General features: G+C 37.3%; 1 long non-coding RNA gene across 3 annotated transcripts in view; it reads left to right on the top strand.

Annotated features, from left to right (window-relative positions):
• The first annotated feature begins 2,533 nt into the window (after positions 1–2,533).
• LOC309439545 overlaps positions 2,534–22,080 on the top strand; it is a 64,469-nt gene continuing 44,922 nt past the window's right edge. For all 3 annotated transcript variants that reach the window (XR_014184023.1, XR_014184024.1, XR_014184025.1), the window contains exon 1: positions 2,534–2,894. This is a non-coding gene — a long non-coding RNA (uncharacterized lncRNA). The remainder of the gene's footprint in view (positions 2,895–22,080) is intronic.

The following is a 22,080-nucleotide window of genomic DNA, read 5'->3' as shown; positions in this document are numbered from 1 at the left end:
GTAATTTTATGATGTTCTCATTCTTTGGCTCTTGCAGTTATGAATTCTCCTCTAGTAACCAATAACGGAGAAAGAAGAATCTATTATTCAAAGGAGAATGAACCTGATGTAGCTAAATATTCATTTTGATTTGTTTTCAATAGAAATTATATGGAAAATAAGATGTCCATTGAAACACATGAATACATGTAAAGATGCTGTTTTCTCTCTGCAGACAACAGTAATGCTAAGTATTAATTTGGTCTCTGAAATACTAGGAGTCACAAAACTGTGTGCTTATATCACCTAAGTCTTTGATTCATGGCTTAAGAAGTGCAGGTAAATAATCATTGCTCCACATTCCCTAAGTTTTCCTGAAATTCACTAATGATTTGTTTGAGGAAAGAGCTAAACAATACTACATTAATTCAGATGTTTGGTCCCTCTCTTTAAATAGCTTTTCAACATTTTCAAATCAGAAACTGACATTAATGAAATAGACGTATTTGAGACAAAACCATGTACTGGTCTTAAAACCGAAGACTTTACTGCTCTCTGGAGTAAGGTTTCTTTTATTAGTATTTCTTCCCACTTTAAATGAATTAAACAACAACAAAAAAAGTAACCAAAATTATGAAGACCACCAGCACTGTGAAAAAAAGAAAACGTCTCCCAGGGTTTTCAGTTCTCTCCCCTTAGTGTTCTGGAGTCCAGATGTGGGAAGCCTAGTGGAGCTGAAGACATTTCTGGAGGGAGGAGAGAAAGTTTTGATGCTACTGCTATAGCCTTATTTTATCCAAACCAGACAACTACCTTTCTTTATGAAGACTTAAAAAAAAAAAAACACCCAAAAAACCAAACAAACAAAAAAAACCCAAAACCAACCAACCAAACAACAAACAAACACACACACACAAAAAACCCCACAAAAACCACAAAACAAAAACCACCACCAAACCCCATCTTTTATGTATTACTACTAAACATTATTTTGAAGTGAGTGTGCTAAAGAAAAATAAATGCTCTGCATCTTCTTAGCACTTAGAAGCAAAGAAGGCCCTACAAAGCCTTCTTAACTCAGAAAAGAATATATAGTGTATTCATCTTCTTTGAAATCATGTTTGTCAGGTGTGTAAGTACATTTTTAAAATCTAATTTTTCCTGCTCACATATCAAGTGATCACATATTGATTTGCTGCAGTGCTAGCAGGTCATAGGCTGCAGAGGAACGTTCCCATATCTTATGCAGCTACACCTAGTCTATGGTGTTCAGCTAAGCGATGACAAGGGTGGTCAGTGAGGTGATGATAAAACTCTATATATAGCTTAAGAGGGTGAACTCCAAAGAGGAAGCAGCATTGTTTTAAGGTGGTCTGAACAAGCCTGACTGGTAAAGACAAAAAGATGTCCCAACACCCAGAGCCAGGCATAAGCTGCTGAATGGGAGCTTGTACACAGTACAAACGCCAGCAGTGCAAGTCTGCCTGTGCTTGGCTTGCCCATACCAGAGGCGTATAATGATTTTACTGTTCCAGAATAATTATTCTGATAAATTTCCAAGAATAGTTAAGCTCTTCAGCTACTAAATTAGGCCCTAAACTCAACAATCTACCAACAGGAGCCACACGTTCAGGGTGTTTAGAAGTATATTAGGCACTGCCTGGAAACAGAAGAGGAAACAAACTTGACCAGAGAGGAGGACAGACACAAACCCTGACAAATCTGTCATACCTCTACTTTCTGTGGTTCTAGGAAAACATGCACATGGGATTTGGGAAAGGTCTTTTTAATAAGGGTTAATTGGAGAAGTATGTCACACACGACTGAGTACCGTTTCAAATTACTGCTCATGCTGGCATAACTAAATCAGGCAAATGACAGAACACCAAATTGGGAATAGTCAATCTTCTTCACTCCTATTTAACCTTTATAGTTTCATTATTCTCAAAATGACCCACTATCAGCAATTTTAGATTTTATGTAACTCGTTGCTTCTTTCAAAATATTATTATGACCACATCATAATATTTTTTCAGAGATCTAATAGTTCTGTAAAATCTATTTTCTCTTGTCACTCAAATTATTAGTCTAGGCTTTGGAGCTGCTGGATTCATTTGTCTGACTTCTATGATGCAAAAACTCAAACCAGATGATCCTAACATAGCCCTTTCTGGGCTTAAAAAGAAAAAAAAAATAATAATAATAAAAAATATATATATACACACATATACAAAAAACAACCACACTTTAGCCAGTCAGAATAGAGTTATTCCCGTAAAAATCATTGTACTTTCTGTAACACTGTGTTACTCTAAAAGTCAGGTCCCTATCTCTGAACCTGAAGAAAGTCACTTCAGTTTCTCTGTGCTGCCCAAGTGAACTGCGAGCATTTCCTGACACACAGAACGCAGGCAGAAAAAGGAAAAACGTTGACTTGAGAAAAGCACAGCTTCCAATCCCCACCCACAAGCTTCAGTCAAAGGGATGACTTCAGTCCCTTTCTTAACTAATCCTGTCACTGTAAAATCCTACAGTCATTCTTCCACACATAAAGGGAAAACGGACTCACTAGGAGGACCTAGACTCGTTCAGCTTGAACTGTTAACCAATGGTGGAAATGCAAGAATGCTGAAGTTGTGCCTTCGGAGCCAATAGAGTGGATTTGTGTGTCCCACATGACTGTGTTTCCCCCGTCTTTCACATGGGCAGTATTTAGTTCAATTCAGAACTGCAGATAGTATAGTGTGCAGAGCAGCAATGGGATGTCTGAGCAGAAGTGGCTGACTTCCAGGCGACTTCAGGAAGCACATTTATATATTTCTCCTGAATTAAACTGGGATTCTGCACCCTTGACATCCTGCGACCCTCCTTGCTTCTGCAGAAGGAGACGGTGACCTGCACAGCACAACAAAACTGTGAGTATGGGGTCTATTTATTTTTATTTTCACACAGAAATGCAAATCCCTTAAGACTGTCAAAATGCTACGTGCACTAAATCAATGGTTATTTTTTCTCATGAGATGAACAACTATCTAAAGCGCTACTCAAATTCAAAAATATTTTTTGCATGCTTAAAGAAAAAGAAAAAAAAAAAGAGTTCTCCTCCAGGGCAGTGGCTGCACGCACGCTGCATGCCACACTGCCTCCTGACATAGCCAGCACGCTGCTTTGTTCATAAAGAAAAACAAAGACAAAAAGCCCTACACATGTACGTTGTTCACTTTTATTTGTACCCTGTGTCTAATCAGGCCTGATCTGTCCCCAAGGGGAAGAAAATAAAGGCAAACTTTAACTCCGCCAGCAAGGGCAGCCCAGACTTTCCAGACATCTGACAGTTATTATAATTAGCTATGAAAGACAGCGAAGACACTTTGGGGCAAATAGCTCTTACATTTGGAACAATGAAGTCGAGCAAGGTTCCCATCCCACCCCTTCCAGGGGGGAGGGGGAGAGGCGAGCCAAGGGGGGGAGTGCTGGAAAAGGGTTATGGCTGGACTGAAAAAACACAGCTAGTGCAATATCTGGACTGGCTCAGCACGAGGAGAGGCTTTTCGATAAGCAACTTTAACTACCCCGAGATTGCAGCTTGCACTCAGATTCCTGGCGGGGTGGGAAAGGGTGTGGGGCTCTTGGCAGCACAACGTCAGGAGGTCGGGGTGGAGGGGGCAGCGGGGACCAAGGGGGCAGAAAGAAGAGAATATCCATAGCAAGAGACATTGCAATTGCTTCCAAGAGCTTTGCTGGCCAGATCTCCTTAAGCCCAAGTTGCTTTCTGGGCAAGATTTATGAGAGTTCTCAAACAGAAGCAACAGACAAAGCAGAGCTTTTTTTTTTTTTTTGCTTTTTTTTTTTTTTTTTCCCCTTCTTCTTCTTCTTCTCCAGTAAAGAAATTGAACCCAAATGGATAACTGCATAATAAGAAGAACTGATCTGTATATTTTTCTTTTCTTTCCTTTTCTTTTTTTTTTTTTCCCCCCGCTTCCCTCCACATTCATAAGACCTTTATTAAGATCTTTCCCCCCTGCCTGCACACTCCTTTCCACCACCCTCTCCTACCAAAAGTTAGATTCTGAAAACTACAATCAGAAGGGAAAAAGCAAAGACAATAGAAATCTGACTCGGTCCTGGCTGGGCTGGATCTCTACTAAAGCATGAAGTGAAAACAGTTTCTGAGTGAAAGATGAGCAGGCTCCTTTTAACCAAAAAAAAAAAAAAAAAAAAAAAAAGAAAAGAAATAAGTGTGCAATAAGGAGAAATTGTTGAAAGACTCCAGACGCTACTAATTATGGCTTAAATAAATCTTCCTGGACAGATGTTTGCTTGCTCCCACTGCAGTGAAAGGAATGTTAAAAGACGCATTTTTTAAAAAAGGATTTGACGCGAATTTTTTACTTTTTTTTTTTTTTTAATTCACCATTTTATTCTTTGTCTGCCCTCCTGTTATCTCCCCCTCCCCCACCGCCGCCCACTGTGAGCCGAGACACCTGAAGGCTAGACATAATGATCAACAGAGCGCTGCGCTCGCCTGTCTGGATTCCAGCCAGATTTTTTTTCCCTTCCACAATCAAGGAGCCTGCACGCAAGGCACGGCAAGCCCCTTGCTCTGCTATGTGCAGATCAGACAGAAGTCTGAACCCTGCTGCAAAAAGATTAAAGACAAACGCAAGCCTTTCCTCCGTTTGTTGGCCAGGCTCGGTTTCAACTTCATTGTGATTCACAAAAAATACGAAATAAGAAACTTTGTAAATGTGTACACGTGTTATTGTACAAAACACAGGCATACGCACACACACTTTCCAACACAATGTAACTAGGGGCATCTGCTGTTTCCCTTTTTACAGTGGTTTCTACTTAAGCTTTACAGTCAATGCCGTATTTTAAGTTCATGCATCGGTTGCGTAATTACCGTGTATCTCTCAAATACCATGTAACGATGTTTTATAGGTGTGCAATATACTACATAAAGGCAAACAGCAGTGTGCAGAGACCTCCATTTAAAAGGCAGTCAAACTGAAATATACTAACATACTCGGCTTTGGAGAGATTAGCAACACCTCCCAGGCAGTTTTAGAGGAGGCAGCAGCGAAATGCTGTGGAGTGGGTTGTGTTCAGGCGCCGTGGGGAGCATGGCCGGGACCATTGCAGCTCGATGGCCCCGCCAGCCCTGGCCTCCCTGCTGCCACAGCTCAGGGAAACGCTGCCGGACCCCGTGTCACTCTGCCAGAAAGTTGGTCTTGGGAATGCAGTGCTCCCCAAAATAGTCACCCTCCGTTTGGTGTGGCTGTGGGTTGGGTTTGCAGACACATCCAGGGAAAAGGGAGATTCAAAGCATTAATTCTATTTATTTTTTAAATGTAAGCTCTGCGGACATATTTTGTAAAAGTTCTTTGGAATTGCATTGTCTTCTGCTACAAATATGGTATGATACAAATGGTGATTAATTTCTGCTTTTCTGTATGGACTTTGTGTGAAACAGACTTAAAAGAAAATACATTTTTATGCGCACATGTACACTGCTTTTAATTCACTCCTTGAAAAGGCTTAAACTATATTTCAGTCACACTAACAGGTATCCTTAATAGAAAGATAGGACTTTCTTTAGCATTTTTCTCTAATAATTCTAATAAACACTATTAAAAAAGAAAGAATTCAGCATACATGTCCCATAAATTTAGTCTTAAAAATAACTTCCTTTTCAAATAGCAGCAGAGACATACAAACAAAAGGTTGCATGCAGTGGCAACAATATCCACAGGCAAGGTAAAGATTCTAGAAAAGAGATTACAGATAAATAAAGAGAATAGATTGAAAGCTGTGGTCAGATCTGGATTCTTGTACTTTAAAAACAAGGTGTTCAACACTTCTCTGAAGGAATGTTTTATATACCTGAGATTAAATAGACAAGCTATCTCAACACAATGGTCATATATGAGAAGTATATACTTGTAAATTGCATGTGTATGTATATACATAACTTCACTAATATTAGAAGTGCTACTTTCTTTTCTACTGTTCCTGGCATATTATGCTTAAAAAATAATTTTTGCCGTTTATGGTTCACAAATGTAATTCAAAGTAGTGCCTGCAGCTACATTTTGAAATGCTGACTTTTATTTTATTAAGGTAATGACAACAAGCAATCATAGTTCTATCCATTTTCTAAAGACTGAAATCCTACACAAATCAATTCCTTTAAACTTCAGAAGTGATCTACACGCTACCTTGTATTAAAAGGGACATTACAACCAGCAATTTCTATATTGTTTGTCAATGTAAAAGTAATGACTAATCACATAAGAGTTGAGCATTAAACCTGACCATATGAATACAGGGCCCTTGCTTCCATGTTCAGTTCACCACTCTCCCCTTCTCCCAGTAGGTTCTCTTGGTTTTTGTGGGTGTTGGCATTCAGCAGCTCTGACTGAAATAGGTAGATCTGCCCAGCCTTATGCATGTATGGCATTATCCTCCAGCTGCTGTTGTCCAGGCTCCTGAGACTTGGAGTTATGTGCTTTAGCTTTTTACACACAGAGTTTATTTACCTAAATATCAAAAATTCTGACCTGTGGGTTGTTGGTTTTTGTGTGTGTGTTTTTTTGTTTTTTTTGTTGTTTTTTTTTTTTTTCCCTTTAAACTTATAAATAGTTGATGCTGAAACAAAGCAACCACAGAAGCTCATACATTTGAGTCTACTCCTTAAAAATTAGGTGTCTGTTACAGCTCATCTCTTAGCCTATGGCCTCCAATTAGTTGTGCAAACTCCACGGTGTTACTCGCAGAAACTTCAAGTTCTAATTTCTCTTTTTAAACTCTCCTCTCTCCCCCCCATGCTTCCTGTGCTGCATCTACTTGTTTGAGCCTTTCCTAGTTTAAGCAGAAGTGTAAGGTTTTGTCATAAGAATAAAGTGCTCGGATTACTTCCAAAACTCTCAAAATATTGGTTGTTTCACTTATGACTTTACATAGTAGAAGTAACCTGAGAGCCTACCAGAAACATAGACAGTCTCTATAAGGTAAGGGGGTCAAATGAGCTCATGCATTACAGATAGAAAGAGAACTGTGCATTGCGTTTTTGTAGATAAAAAGCATAAGAGTGTTTTAATGTAAACAGATTTCTGTTTGATATTTTGGCAAACTGTTGCAAAGACCAAACTACAACTGAGCCAAAATGACTTTCAGCATGGTACAGTTAGACCAGATGGCCACGTGTTCTTTTCTTATTTAGATGAGACTTTTCCTTTCAATAACATCTTTCTTCCTGACCTGCTTAAAAATTCCAGCGAATGAAATCAGCACAGGATTTTCAATTCTAATTGACCATGTGCAGAGGAAGGGCCAGTAGAGAAATCAGTAGGGCCATTGTAAGGCACACTGCATCAATCTCTCCTTTGTCCTGAATCTTTTCTAGCATAAGCTAAAATAATTAAGAATATTTAATTTATACTATTTGTACAACAGCAAATCTAGTTGTGTTCAGGCAAAAATCATTGCAAGTTCCTCTTTTGCAAATCCGTGCAACAAGGAATATGTGTCTACCACACACCAGACAAACAGGTACTTGGACTCATTTCACTGCCAAATATTTAAGAGAAAGAAATAAAAACCCTCAAGCAGAGAGTGGAAAGAAAAAAAAAAAAAATAGAAGGAAAGGTGTCAGTGAATTAAAACACAAACTGCTTTGCCTTTTCTTGTGAAGTCAGAAAATGTGAGTATTATACTTCTCAAATTAAAAATGTCAGAAAAATATAAATTTCCACTGTCCAAAATGCTCATCCTTAAAACACCTCTAATCTTCAATTGCTATTAATTTGCCTACATAGATTTTACACACACACACTCCACCCGCACTACGTGGGTTGATGATCACAGTCTCGCTTGTGACTGTGTGATCTACATGCGAAGTACAAATTGTAAATAGTGTATGTATCACACACAAACATTATCTACAGAAATATGCACACAGATGACATCATTCCAGTCTTACCTACTGTTTTGTTTGGATTTAGTGAGATATCTGTGGAGTAATATAACAATATTTATTGAGATTTAGCAAGTAGAATATGCAAAATATGCATGAGGTCCTACCCATACGTTTGCATAACCCATGGATAAGGTAAGAGGGTAAAATGAATCCCTTAGAAGAAAAAGGAAAGCAGGAGGAAGATCAGTTGAAAGCAATACAGAGCAAGTTTGGTTGGTTGGTGTGTGGGGTTGTTTGTTTTGTTAGTGGTGTTTTCTGTATTTTTGTGGGTTTTTTTTCTCCACACAAAAAAATAAGCAACAAATTTATTACTCCTGTAGTATTTTGTACAAATTCCCTTTGCTATTTTCAGTATTCAGTGTTTAGTTTAATATTATGGCTGAGTGGCTAATTGTTTCAGATTATCACTACAAGCTTGTATCAAGAAACAACCAAACAGCTCTGGAAAAACAATTTCTGAAAAATGATTATGAAAGTAGTTTCAAATTATTTTCTTCAGCTGAACCAGGTTTTCATTAAAACCCCAAACACTTTTAAAATGTAAGGTGAAAAACAATCCAGGAGAAAAGGCAGTGGGCAGCATGGTCTTTGCTATATGTCAAGCATGCAGTCCAAGGAACATGTGCGTGAAGAAACATGCCTGAGAACATAAAACAAAGCACAGACTTTAGGACTGGCCAGGCAGACGTGGTAAAAGGTCTGGTTTCAACTCTCCAGCAAAATGCTTTGTAGCCTTGGGGAAATAATTTAACTGCCTGGCTTCTCATCTACATCATATTAGCAACATTCTAAGTTTTGGATTGGTGATTACTATTGCAAGGTTGGCATTAAGATACCACAGCAAAAGGTGCTGAAGACACCTCAGATGCTTGAAAAAAATATAAAATTCCAGACAGAACAATAATCTTTTTTTCGGTTGTTGTTATTAAATCAAGTCATTTCTGGTGTGGTATTTCTGTAACTAGACAAGAAACTTTGTAACTGTACAAAACCTGTTCCTCAAGAGGTTCAGTTCTAGCTTAATTTTCTTAAGTATTTAATGTACTTGAACATTCACTTTTTACTTTTTGCTAACATGCAACAAAACACCAGAATGTAGGATAAACAGAAGACTCTACTCTGTCTGTAATGATGCTCTATATTCACCATAAAGTGCTGTCATGCAAGGCCTAGCTCTAAAACGCTTTCTCCTGTAGAGTAATGGCTGATTTAACAGACTGTCCGGTGGTACCAGCGGCACTACCTGCGGGCTGGAACGCCGCACTGCGTGCCAAGGAGTACCAGCCCTCAGCCCTAGACATTTACTGATCCAGTATTTGCACACAAAGGATCTGATCTTGTAATAGTGTTGAGCACATTCTTACTTCTGAGGCTTGAAGGTGACGTAGCAAACCACTTCCATGCTCAAATTTCAGCACATGCTTATATCACTCTGTTGAAATAGGACTTTAATGTCTATGGAATCCTTTGCCATGAGAAGTAAATACCTTTGCTGGCTTCTGCCTCCTTCACTGGCCATCATTAAATTGTGCTCCCAGTTTCACCTTTCTGTTTCTGTTGACAATTCTTTGATTCCCACCACTGAAGAAACCGGGTTAGAAAACCCTTGGGCAGCAACTCTAAAAATTGCTGCACAAGAACAGAAATCAGTGGGTCTGAAGAGGATCAGGAGATTCCACAGATTTTTTTTCAGGCCGCCATTTTGTGACTGACTGAAATGGTGTCGCACACATGGCACTGAAAACTTTGTTTTCCCTCATGACCAAATACAAGGGATCTCTGTGTGAAAGAAAAAGCAATGTTTTTCTGCTGAATGTTTCTATTAAACTATAGTAATGCACAGTATGAAAAAAATACTCAGACTTTCAGCTATCTTTTGTCAGTGCTGTTCAGGAGCTGTAAAAATTAATTAAGAAAGAGACAACACGGCAGATCTGCTGGTCACCTCAGTGGGTTTGCAGAGGGGTTGGGGTAGCGAGAAGCAGGCAAAAGGGAAATATCCTGCATGGAAGTACAGCCCTGTGCAGTGCTCTGAACGAAGAGAGGAAGTCAGCAAAATGTGCACAGTTACATGCAATTGATGGGCTGTATTTCACCAGCCTATTTTTACTGTCAAGGCTCCAGACTATATTAGGAGTCTATCCAGTCTCTTAAGCTATGGGATGTGGATAATGGGATCAGATACAATTATTAAAATCAGTTTGGTCTCATGATTTCAGCTAGTAAGCATAATAGATGCAAAACTGAAAGACTTAACTGTATGATAAAAGTACAAACACCCCTTTGTGTTTTACCTCTACATTTTTTCCAGTTTAAAGAAATAATCTATGAGGGTGGAATTTTGTTTGTTTGACTAAAAACAAACAAACAGACACACACCAAAAAATGAAACAACAGTGGTAAGCAAGATGATTGTCTTCTTGCAGCACCCCAGTTAAGACTGGTTTAATCTATCCAAACAAATAAGTGCAGAAGAAGCTGTAAAAACAAATCTTATACTCCATACCATGAAATATTTTACATAGTCTCTGGTTAAGAAGCTTCAGAAAAAAGGATGCATTTAAGTTGTCTACAGGGTTTGATAACTGCCTTTTTTTAGAAATAAAAATCTGATAATTTCCCAGGGCGTCTTATGCATACATCGAGTTTGCACTACTGCTTTCAAGCATAGAAAGGGTTAAAATTTCAGATCTTTATGTAAGAATTAAAAATGAAAAGAGAGTTACAAAGGGGGAGAAGCGGGGGAAGAGCTAAGCTGCTGGTGACTTGAGTGTATTTATGGATTACTATGTCCTGAAAAGAAGAAAACCAAAGTTATAAGATGACACTGCAGGGGTTGTCTGGACTTTTCACCGAGTGTAAAGTCTGTTTAGTCAGTGTCTTAATGCTCAGGGCTGACCTTTGCCCTCCTCACTCCTCCCTGCTCCAGGTGCAGCATTTGTGTGAGTGCTGACAGTATCGCAGCGTTTGTGCAGGTTTCACACGCTGCACAGTGCACAGAGTCTTTCGCACAACAACATCCATTACACACACCCAATATCAAGGCTAAGTGGCTTTTTTGTCCTAAATACACACGATTTGTTTTCCACATTTTTCCTTATTAGTTATTACTGTGTTAAATTAATAAAAACAAAAGCCTCTTTGTAAGGGTATTCTATTTGCATAATTCTATACAAGATACAAGATTAAGCTTAAACTCATGTTGTGTGTTCCCCAGCACTGTGAATTATAGCAGGAGTATGGAATGTATGCTGGCAAAGCTATTGATCTCTCTCAAATTAATTCTCTTTGCTATGGAAATGGAAGACAAAACCAGAACCCATTGCTACAATACAGCCCAGGCACTTCAGCTGATTTTCCTCAGAAATAAATTGATTTCTTGTACACTTATTAATTATATTTGGACTGATATAAATTTTAAAGAAAAACACAACAATTTTATGGACTAATAATAAAAAGAGCTAAACGACAAAGTCTGTATAATTTCAGTTTCAGGAGTGTAGTAAAATGTATATTAAATGTGAGATGCTATAAATTCTACAGTTGTCAGTGATACAGATAATATAAAAGACGGTACACACGTATGTAATATTTGTTAATCTATGTCTTGTATTCGCTAGATGGTCGATTTTAGAGGCTTGCAATTTGACTTTGCTGGGGAGAAAGTATAAGCTGGGTACCACCATCTTCAAGACCACTGCAGATTTTGTCTTGTTTCCAAAAAGCCTACCATGGGTGTTGCCTGCCCTGTGGGCAAGGAACCATTTTCCCCACTCGTATTATGCTACAGGACTGATGGCTTCTTCAGATGTGAACCTGGCATTTAAGATGCATAAATTTTCCACCTTATGATACCATGTACTAAAATACACTCAGTACAACTGCGGTATAAAACCTACTGGGAATGCAATCCTGTCCAATACATGTTTTCTGCACTTTGTGATCTATACCAGCTAACTATGCCTAAAAATAATAAAAAAAAAATTCTGAATTTATGATCTAGGTATTTAAAGTCTTTAAATAACTAACTGACTTCACCCAGAGACCTTCCTCTCTGAACTATGCTGTGAAATGTTCATTAAGCTGATAGAAAATAGGAAAAGGATTGCTTTAAGAGGAGAATAGCGGCAGGTGGTCTTTGTGGAGAATCTTACTAGCCAGAACTGTCTAGGCCAAAACAACCCATGATAATGCTTCTTCTAGGTCCAGCATTACTTCAAGGTGATGCCTGCATAAAAAGAGGTCTGATGAGGGTTTACATTGAGGGAACTTCCATGACAGAGATGTTTGGATCTGGACAAAAGCATTTATTTTACTTCATTGTCTTTCAGATATGGCAAGCAGCCTGCAGTATACTGTGTCTTTCTAAAAGAGCATTTTGCAGTTTCCCTATGATATTTATATGCAAATTAATTTAGGCCATCTTCATTATCTAGATAGTTTTAAGGGGCTCAGATTTGAAATTTTTTTCTTTAAAAACCAACCAAACACACAAACACCAAACACAAAACAACCTTTTACTTCATGGATCATACTATTAATAACGCTAGGTTACTCTAGAAGCAGGCACAGATCAAGGAATCAAAATATTCTGGGAAGTGCCATGTAACAGTTTTCTTATGTTCTTTGATTTCATTTGTAACGTTTGGGCTACAAGAGAATCAAGGGGGAAAAAAATGAAAAGTTGTTTATTGCATGACAGACTATTTCTAGAGCCAGGCAGCTTTATCTCAGCACAAAGACTGCTCCTGTTCACAGTGCAGCTGCTAACAACTCATCAACACTCCTTGTTTAAGACTAGCGTACAATTAGAAGTCAAAACTTTAAAGCAACCTGAAATGTTCTTGTTGTAGTAAGCTATGCAACTGGATTTGATTTCTAGCTGGACTGTATCCCTTTGCTCCTGACACTGTTTACAAGACATGTTTAGTGCAGGTGGTACTTGCCTTAATTTCACTGAAGGTCAAGTGTACTTGTCATAATTGTATTTTTTTGCACAGCTGAGAATTCAACCACTTCTCTAGACTGAAAACAGACATTGTTTCTGTGAAGGAAACACATAGGTCTGAAGAGTTGGATTTGAAATAAATTGAAGTAATTTTTCTTGTAACGTTTGTAAAGTACTGATTTTACAATGATTTGCAAGTACAGAAGTGAGTAAAACTGAAATTAGTCAAGTTTCCAATTCAAGTAGAGAAAAAGATAGATAACCAAAAATATAAATTCATTTAGACTTCTGCAATTATGGAACATCAAAATCATGTCTTTTCAGAGAAAACTCATATAAAACCTATGTTCCATAAATTCTAAACTGATTTGTTCCAACTACTGCACACCATACCAAATCTTCAGAAAAAATAGCATGATAGAGGTATGACACTATTCTTCTTGTCTTGATTCATTCTCCTTTTTTAAAAAAAAAAAATGTTTAAAAAAATTCATTTATTCATTCATTGCTTAGTCCCTTCTACATGAAATAAGTGCACCTAAAATGGACAGGAAATTGTCCATTGAATCTGCTTTTTCTGTGAACATGTATTTCCCTCATGCTTTAACTTATGATCACTCTTAATGCCTTCAATATGCATTTTACCTGAAGAACTGAAATTAAAGCAAGTCATCTTTGTGTTTGGTTTTTAAGTTATTTTCCATGTCAGTTAAAAAAAGCCATTAAAAAAAAAAAACACCCCCCCAAAAAAAACCAAAAAAACAAAACAAAAACACCCACAGGTGTCTCCTTCAGTAATTCTTATATAATACTTCAGTCTTGCATAACACTTAAAACCAGTTGTTTTCCAGTAAACGACTTCCTAGTGTATCTCAGACATGGAAGAGAATAAATCCTTCCTTCCAGATCCTGTGCACAGTCAGGATCAGAGCTCAGATTCCCCTCATGAAATCCATTCACTGGTGAACAGCTTTGCACCCAGCTCTCCTACCCCCATCCAACCTGCTGCTTGGAACCACGCTGCCCTGAATTCCTGTATTCCTCTACAAAGAGCATGTAAGACCTAAAGATTTAAAAACTGTATCTGGTTGCCGTAAATATGAAAAGTTACTCTAGATAGGATAATATCTTTATTTATTTCATTCTGCCTTTTTGTGGGGCAGTTCATTTTCAAAGATACATAAATGTTCTTATTAAATTGGTACAAGAATCATTAGGACTTCAAAATCTGCATTTTCATTATTGGTGGAAATTTCCAATAAATAATCAGCTTGCAATCTGGTTAGTCTCTCTTTCATAATTTTTCTATTTGCAATATTAGAGATAAATTCCCTCAAAATGCAAAATAGTTCAGTAAAGCAAACATTGTCTCATGAAATTTCACTGCGTCAAAATATGGGACTTTGTTACTTCAATCTGTGGGATTCATCTGACATTTTGTTTCTAAATCCCAGCTTCCTCTTTCCTCATCTCATTTATGACTCATACTTTATTTTTCAGTTTTATCTGTTTATTTTTACTAAGTTTTACTGTTTTATGGTTAAATCCTTATTCCAACTCTAGAAAACATCATTTAAACAAAAGAGAAAAAAAGATCCTGCTAGCCAATATCTTCTGTCAGTTTTGTACCTATATTCGGGATACAAAGTTTACGTAATGTAATTTAGAGAGTCATTCATCATGACTATTCTATCAGCATCGGTATTCTAGCTGAATTTTTCAGGTTCAGTGGCAAAATTTAGGTAACTTAATTAAGAACCTTTCCATGAAAAAAAAAGAAAAAAAAAAAAACAAAAATAAAAAGTAATCTGTTTGCCACATTAGTGAAGTGAAACCTGAGTTACTTAAAAAGCTAAATAAAGCTCATGTCTTTTTCAAAGAAGAATTAAGCAGGTTTTTTTTTGCAGTTTTGCAGGGTTTTTTTGTTTAAATTTGTAGGATATGAAAATTCCTGAACTTTAAGAAATATGTCAAAGGAAACAGGTACTAACATTGAATGTGCATCAAGTTCACCAACATATTTCTTGATCGCATAACTGCTGGACTTGGTTCCTCAAGGGAGATGACAACACATCTGTACCCATGCAGGTCGCTTTGTAGCAACTAGCCCAGGGGATCACACTAAGCATCATCCCAGCAGGATTCCATGGGTTAGGACTCCATCACGTGTTTCCAAGACACATGGAACATCCCCGGGAGAAGGAGACTGATCCCTTGCATACACAGATCATGAGAACATCACGGCCTCTAAAATCACCAGAGGGACTTGGCGGAATTCACAAACTTTTCATTGCATTGAGACCTAGCTCTCTACTCTGTTGTCCTTCAATGGGTCTCTGCTGAACACAGCACTACACGGTGCCCATGTCCTGTCCTTTTCTTCCATTCTTTGGGATTTACACAGTATAGACAGCAATGATTTCCTGCTGGATGCCCTCAGGATTCACTGTGTGGTTTTGGACATTGCAAAGGGAGAACAGACATTCAATAAAATTTGAGAATTTTATGGGAGATGGGGTTGTGGCCTTTGGCTACAAGATCACTAAGAACTTTGTGCTCCTTTTTCTCCTTTTCTCTACAACAAGAGGTGGCTAGCATAAGGAAGACTAGAATTGTGCATCCCTCCTTGCCAAAGATCTATCATCCAGTATCTTTAAATTTAGAAACGAAACTTGGCTGGCATTTCTTCTACTGTAGAAATGTAAAATAAGTGAGGTTAACGTAGCATAAAAGAGAAACGTGGGGGAGAAGACCTGCTCCTCAATTGTTCTGTTTGAACACTCATACTTTGTGACAAGCAATAAGATTCACTGAAAAAGGCCTTCTGCATTGAAACACATTGGCCATTTCTCATTATATGAGAATATTTCTGAATTAAGAACTTCTGTATTGTTTTCCATTTCCTTAAAAAGGCCTCAAACTGTACCAGCTGTCTAAACATATTTACAGTCTCTCCACACTGCTGCAAGCCCACTGTACTGGAATTTGTGTAAGGGCCAAAGGTAGCATAACTGAAAAGTTTTTGGTTTGGTTTGGTTTTTAAGACTGAGAAGATAGCCATGCATTTTAATGCAAACATAGCTACACATATAGCTGGGTCATTATAGAAACATTAGTTAATCTAACTTAGAGATACAACCTTTCTGAGTGACTGCTCAGCATTTTTTTTTAATTCTACAGCTTACTTTCAACTCACCTACTTCGTTCTCTACTGCCCTCTTTTCCCATTTTATTTTCTTTGTAAGATGCTAGTTAAGCCACAAAAGCAAACCCTGTATCTCCCACTGTACTTGCTAAGTTAATTTTCGTCTTACTTCAGTTGTGGAAGGAGGAAAAACAAAACGAAAAAAAACCAAACCCACCAAAACAAAAATCACAAAACAAAATAAAACCACGCACACATTTTGGATCAGATGATACATCTACATCTGAAGCGAGAAGATTAAATCAGACCAAGCTCACCTAAAAGCAGATAAACAATTACTGAATAGCCAATAGCACGTATTTATCACTTGTATCAATTGCTCAAAATTTGACTGTTGTTATCTTTTTTGACATTGCTATTTGGAGGATCCCTCCCCCATCCTCCAAGAAAGACATCTGGCTAGGACTGAATGGAGTTTGGTGTTTGAACATCCCATCTGGTTTCATCATGTTAACACATGATTCCAAGTTATTCAAGAATTATGAACAATGGATATTGTATTCCATATAGTGCCATGTGGACTTAATCTTTAAAAGATGGTGGCACTGCAGAACTCAACCTTCTAGTTAAAAGTCAAAACATTTAATGTACTGAAAACTTATTTCCCATAGCCTCAGAAAAGTCTCACATTTTATCCTGCTCTAAGAAAGACAAGCAGACAATGACGCCCTCCTACAGTGCCATTCATTTTCTTAGCTGTCATAATACCTATCTTGATAAATCAAGAACACATTTCCTAAACATGGCGGTGAAAAGAAACATTAAAACAGACTTTTTCACAAGAACACTCATTTTCATCCTCAAATTGCTTCCATATTGTTTAAAAATGAATGTGCAAATTTGCCATGAGGCAAATGGAAGTTGGGCATCTTTGCCTTCCAGAGCTGGTAACTTCACCTTTCACTGAGATTAACAAAAACCTACAAAGTATCTCCTCAAAACAAATGGTGAGTAAGCTTTTTCTACAAGAGAGCAGCACTAATCTGTCTCATTGATGCCGAAAGAACATCTCATTTCTCTCACTCCTCTTGAATGAAAATTCAAATGCCAGTTAATAACATTTCTTATTCAAACACTTTTTACATTTATTTCTTCACAAGTATGATTCACCCACTGTCCTGTAACACTGACTAACAGGTATTTCCTGTATTTATTAAAGGATTGCTAGTAGAAGCAAATATTCAGTAAGCGGCTTGTTGTGAAAAGTTAATAGAACTGGTTTCAGGCTGAAAGAGAATCATAGAAACTTCAAATGTAAGGAGTTATTTTAAGTATTTGCTAGCTGTCCTTTTAGCTGTCTAATAAAATAGATTTCTTCATTTGAGCACTTGGCAAAGTGAATGGATTTTACCTGCTAGGCAAGAAGATGGAGAAGTAAATACAGAGATTTGGAGATAAACATAAAACAAAGCAGGGCAAACATGATTTAAAATTTACATATGGGTGATCATATCATTTTAAAAATCAGGTTGCTGAATCTCAAGTCCCATTTTATTTTTCGGAGTTAAGATTCTTCAAGATTTGTTTTCCCATCAGAAATCTCTGGAACTGGACCAGGAAGAGGGACTAGTCAGAATCAGAGCTGTATAACGAGACTTTATAGATTTGGCTGATAAGAACAGACAAAGAGAATTCGGGGGAACTGGGGGACTGATAAAGGAGATTAAATTACACCATTTGACTTCTTCTGAACTCTGTTGAAATGTGTTCACTCTTTAGTGTTACCATATTTACCAGCCAGCTCCCAGGGTGCAGTTAGATAAAAGTGGGCCAGAAAAGCATATGACATCAGGATTTTCACACCAACACCTGAATCAAAAGAATTTAAGAGGCTACTGATGATGCTTAAAAGATCACTTCATTGCCTGGAAAATTTGTTTACCTGCTGTGTTGTTTCAGTTGACAAAACCTATCTAGAGGATCAGGGCTGCTGTATTTGGAAACAAAAGGAGCAAAGGAGGAAGAAATGTGCTCCAGCTTACATTCTGGAAGTGAATGAGTTCCTTGCAGGAGGAACCTAATCAGTTCACAGCAAAGCTGGGCTTAAGGTTAGCTGTATCAGTTGGAGATTTTATTTAAACCTATGGAGATCATATAGATGGTTAAACCAGTGAATTATAAGGACTCAATAGTGTCGCCTCTAGCTGCTTACAGCAGGCAAGGTAGTGAACACCCTAATTAATGATAAGAACTATTAAATGTAAGATTGGAATAGAGACGATCAAACTTTGCTTTTTTTAATGTAGCACCCCACTGTTCCTATCATTCTAATGATATCATTAATATATTAGTGACTAAGTTTCATTGATGTCCACCTTGGGTTTGCAGAACTAATAAAGAATCATTTGTTTCATTTGGCAGTACTTCTATCAACTCTTTTCAAATAATTGTCCTTGAGTATTCATTCAGCACAGATTTATGCAAGCTATTGCAGACAGCCTATGTCAGAAAGTCTCCGAAGTCTGTCTAATTCAAATACTCTGTCTAGAAAGGCATTGCTTTTGAGTACTCAAAATTTACTCATTCAGTTCCTTATGTTGGCAGGCACAGAGTCCAAAATACACAATACTTTTCTGTCTGTAATTATTAACAGAAAATGTTAGGTACCTCACTCCATCATCTGAAACACCCGAATGACTATAAACACTTGTTATGCACTAAACAGAAAAAGGGACTTCAGGAAACTGAAGTCCTAAACTGAGACTACCTGAAAGCACTTTTAAAAAGATTTTGGATTTCTGTGGCTTTAAGACAAGAAACACGTGCAGGACCCTTGTTTAAAAAGAATAACTGAAAAAAAATCCTGACTTCTAGAATTTAGTTAAATATTTTTGGTTCCATATAAGCTTTATGTGCAAATTGACTTTTTATAGTGGAAATGTTTGACTTCTCAGACAAGATCTAGAATTAGTTGGTTCTACTAATGATCGGTGTCACTTAAGATGTAGCAAGAGTTTCCAAGGGAGACAGAATTCATTCAGGTGATTTACTGCAAGTTAGACCATGCTGGCCAAGGTAGACAACACAAACTTGGTGCCAAATAATCCTCAAAAAGATTAGCAATACATCCACGTCAGAGGGCAGTAATACAGTGCCTGAGAGAACTCCCGTTACTACACCAGTTGTTCTCCGATTTGTGAGAAAGTGTGGGATATTAATGATTGTATTCAGTCATCTTGCTTCTACCTATGATGTTAACTTTATTAAAAAATAGAATGTCTTCACTATTTTATTTGGCATTTGGGAGAGAGGTGTATCTCACCAGTTTAAGTTTCAGCATTAAGAGAAGAATAATTTGCTTTACTGAATGTACATATTCTTGCTAGATATCTACATAGAGCCACCACTGTCAACTGAAACTAACTAGTAAACCTTGCATGGGCAGTCAAAGTGCTAACTGGAACTTGATTATTTGTAGCTCTAAGCACTTTATGATCCAAATAACTAAATTCAAACTGAAATATCTTAAATATCTTCTTTCTTCATTAATGTAATTAATATATTTGTGCACTGCAGACATTGGAAATCTCAGTCTCTCCCTCTTGCTAGTACAATATTGTTTTCCACATTTAAATGGCAAGCTGCCAATTAGGGAAGTACATGTGCTGCGATGCAAAGGAAAATAAGTAGATATGTCTGTATGTATTAACTACAAGTCAGAGTATTGTCTAGTGCAGCTGGAGTGAAAAACACTCCAAAAAAAGCTAATTACAACTCCAGTCTTTATTATTATAAGCAAAAGCTTTTGTGAGCTAAAGTTACATTCCTCACTACATCTTATTTCTTGTTTTTACTTTGTTTCTCTTCTTCCACTGATTCAAACTCTTGAAAATAAAATTGTGCCCAAGCTATTGAAACAGCAGCAAAAAAATGTTACAGTGAAGCAATTTTTTGAACTATAGAACAAAGAACAAAATCCTCTTGATTCATTCCATTACCTTTTACTTTTTTTATTCATATGCAGAACACAATTTCAACATAGACACTGGAATTTCATTAAAATATCTAATAAACAAAACCTATTAGTGTTGATTGAAATATTTTTATAAAGCTTAGTTTTCCTCTTTTTCGGGGAAGGAAAGAGCAAGTTACTGGTGAAGCCAGCAGGAGACCCAGGTTCATCTGGGCTCCTGTTCCAGATCCAGAATGATGAAACTCCTCTTTGCTTTTTATCTGACTGCCTGACTATCTGACTGTGAGAGAAAGTATATTAAGATTATTTTCCCTTTATTCGTTCTACCATAAAACAAAGCAAATTGAGACTATTTTGGGGACACTGCTGTTCAGTAACAAAAAAAACCTAGGCGGTTTTATAGGGTATATCATACATACAGTTGTATATCACCTTCAACACTTGGCAGTAGTAATCTAGATCGGAATACTGATAAAACACATGAAGTTAACAAAACTAAAACAAACCAAGTAAGCATCTTGACCATCTACAAGATCACCATATTTGTTAAGCCTGCTAAAATAAAAATATAACCATAATTATATGTTATTAATCCTTCTCTCTAGTTAAGAATTAGAGACTTGTCGTAACTAAATTTGGTGGGCTCTGTAATCTGCTCACGACTGTGCTGCATTTGCTCCTCATAAAATGCTTGGCATCTTCTGGTGCCACACTACTCAGCATAAGCTGCTTTTCTGTAATTCATACATTACTTCTGTACAGGACCACTGCCATTTTGCATTTTCAAAAGCAACTATATGAAGTGATAGAACCTTCAGAAATGGAAAAAATGTGTCCTACTTTTAACTTAACAGAAAATGGCATTTCATCTTATAGCCTTGCCGGTGCACTTGCTAGTAATGTGATGTGTCATGTAGGTTGAAGTTGTTTGCCTCAAGGATCAAATGCCACTTCTCACCAAAAATGTAAGAAGATTTCACTTCGTGTTCGCTTCCTAATTCACAAGTAGTGCAGTTTTTGAATATCAGCTTTTCTGTCAAGCTAGAAGATGGTGATTCATGAAGTTAAACTTCATGTGTGGTTGTAACATATATAAAGACAACTCCTGTGGAAAACATTTCTAAGGATTAAAAGGGAATTTATAGTCAAAACCAGACACATTGACTCCAAAATAGCTGTTTCCCATTCAACAGCAAATAGACTATTCTAGACAGATCTCTTCATTCTTCCTAAATTTCACTGAAATTTGGTGCAGAACAGAATTGGTTTTAGTGCAGAACAGAACTAGTTTTGAACTCAGTGTTTTGTGGGCTGGAAAAAGTAAGTTTTCTGCTTACCTGTGGTCAGGAAATATTTATCAGTTTGCCAGTTAAAAAATAGCAGTGAATGGTACACAGTGATTAATTTCTATATGTGAAGGTCTTAAAACAATTTAGCAATCTAGCATTCAGTGGTCACATGTATTCAACATATTGAGTCATCTTACTCTATCTCACCCTCATACAAGCATAATAACAACAACTATTCAGCATTTAATAGAATGGATCAGAACTACCTCAAAGTTGCTTGGTGTAATTAACCACCCAAGACAGAACTAAGTGCCAAGCTTGTGAGGAACTTCTGTGAGAAATCCTACGTGCAACAATACTTACTGCATAATTTCTAGTAAAAAAAGCTTGTCATCCATTTTGGACAAACACGCCAACTTTTCAAATAAATATCCAGAAACACCAGTAAATATAACATAAAAAATGCCCTAACCAGTCCTCCAGAGAAAGCAGTTAATTTTAATAATAGAACTATCATGTCACAGAACCAAATCCACTTTTTAGGTATTTTGAAATATTGCACTTTTTAAGCAGTATGCAAATTTATTCAGGGGATGTGAAGGATGACTTTCGGACTTTGATTAGTGTAATTTTGAGGGCAAGAGGAAAAGGAATGACAGAGTTGTCTCCGTATTAATATAATTCTTTTACTGCCAGAAGATTCTATGGTCACAACATAGATGATACCTGGAACAAACCAGAGAAGGTAAAGATCTTCTCAGTCTC

Source organism: Streptopelia decaocto, assembly GCF_964273445.1.
Source record: "Streptopelia decaocto genome assembly, chromosome: 5".
NCBI lineage: Eukaryota > Metazoa > Chordata > Aves > Columbiformes > Columbidae > Streptopelia > Streptopelia decaocto.
Note: the sequence above shows the minus strand (reverse complement) of the source record. Positions and strands in the feature narration are given on the sequence as shown.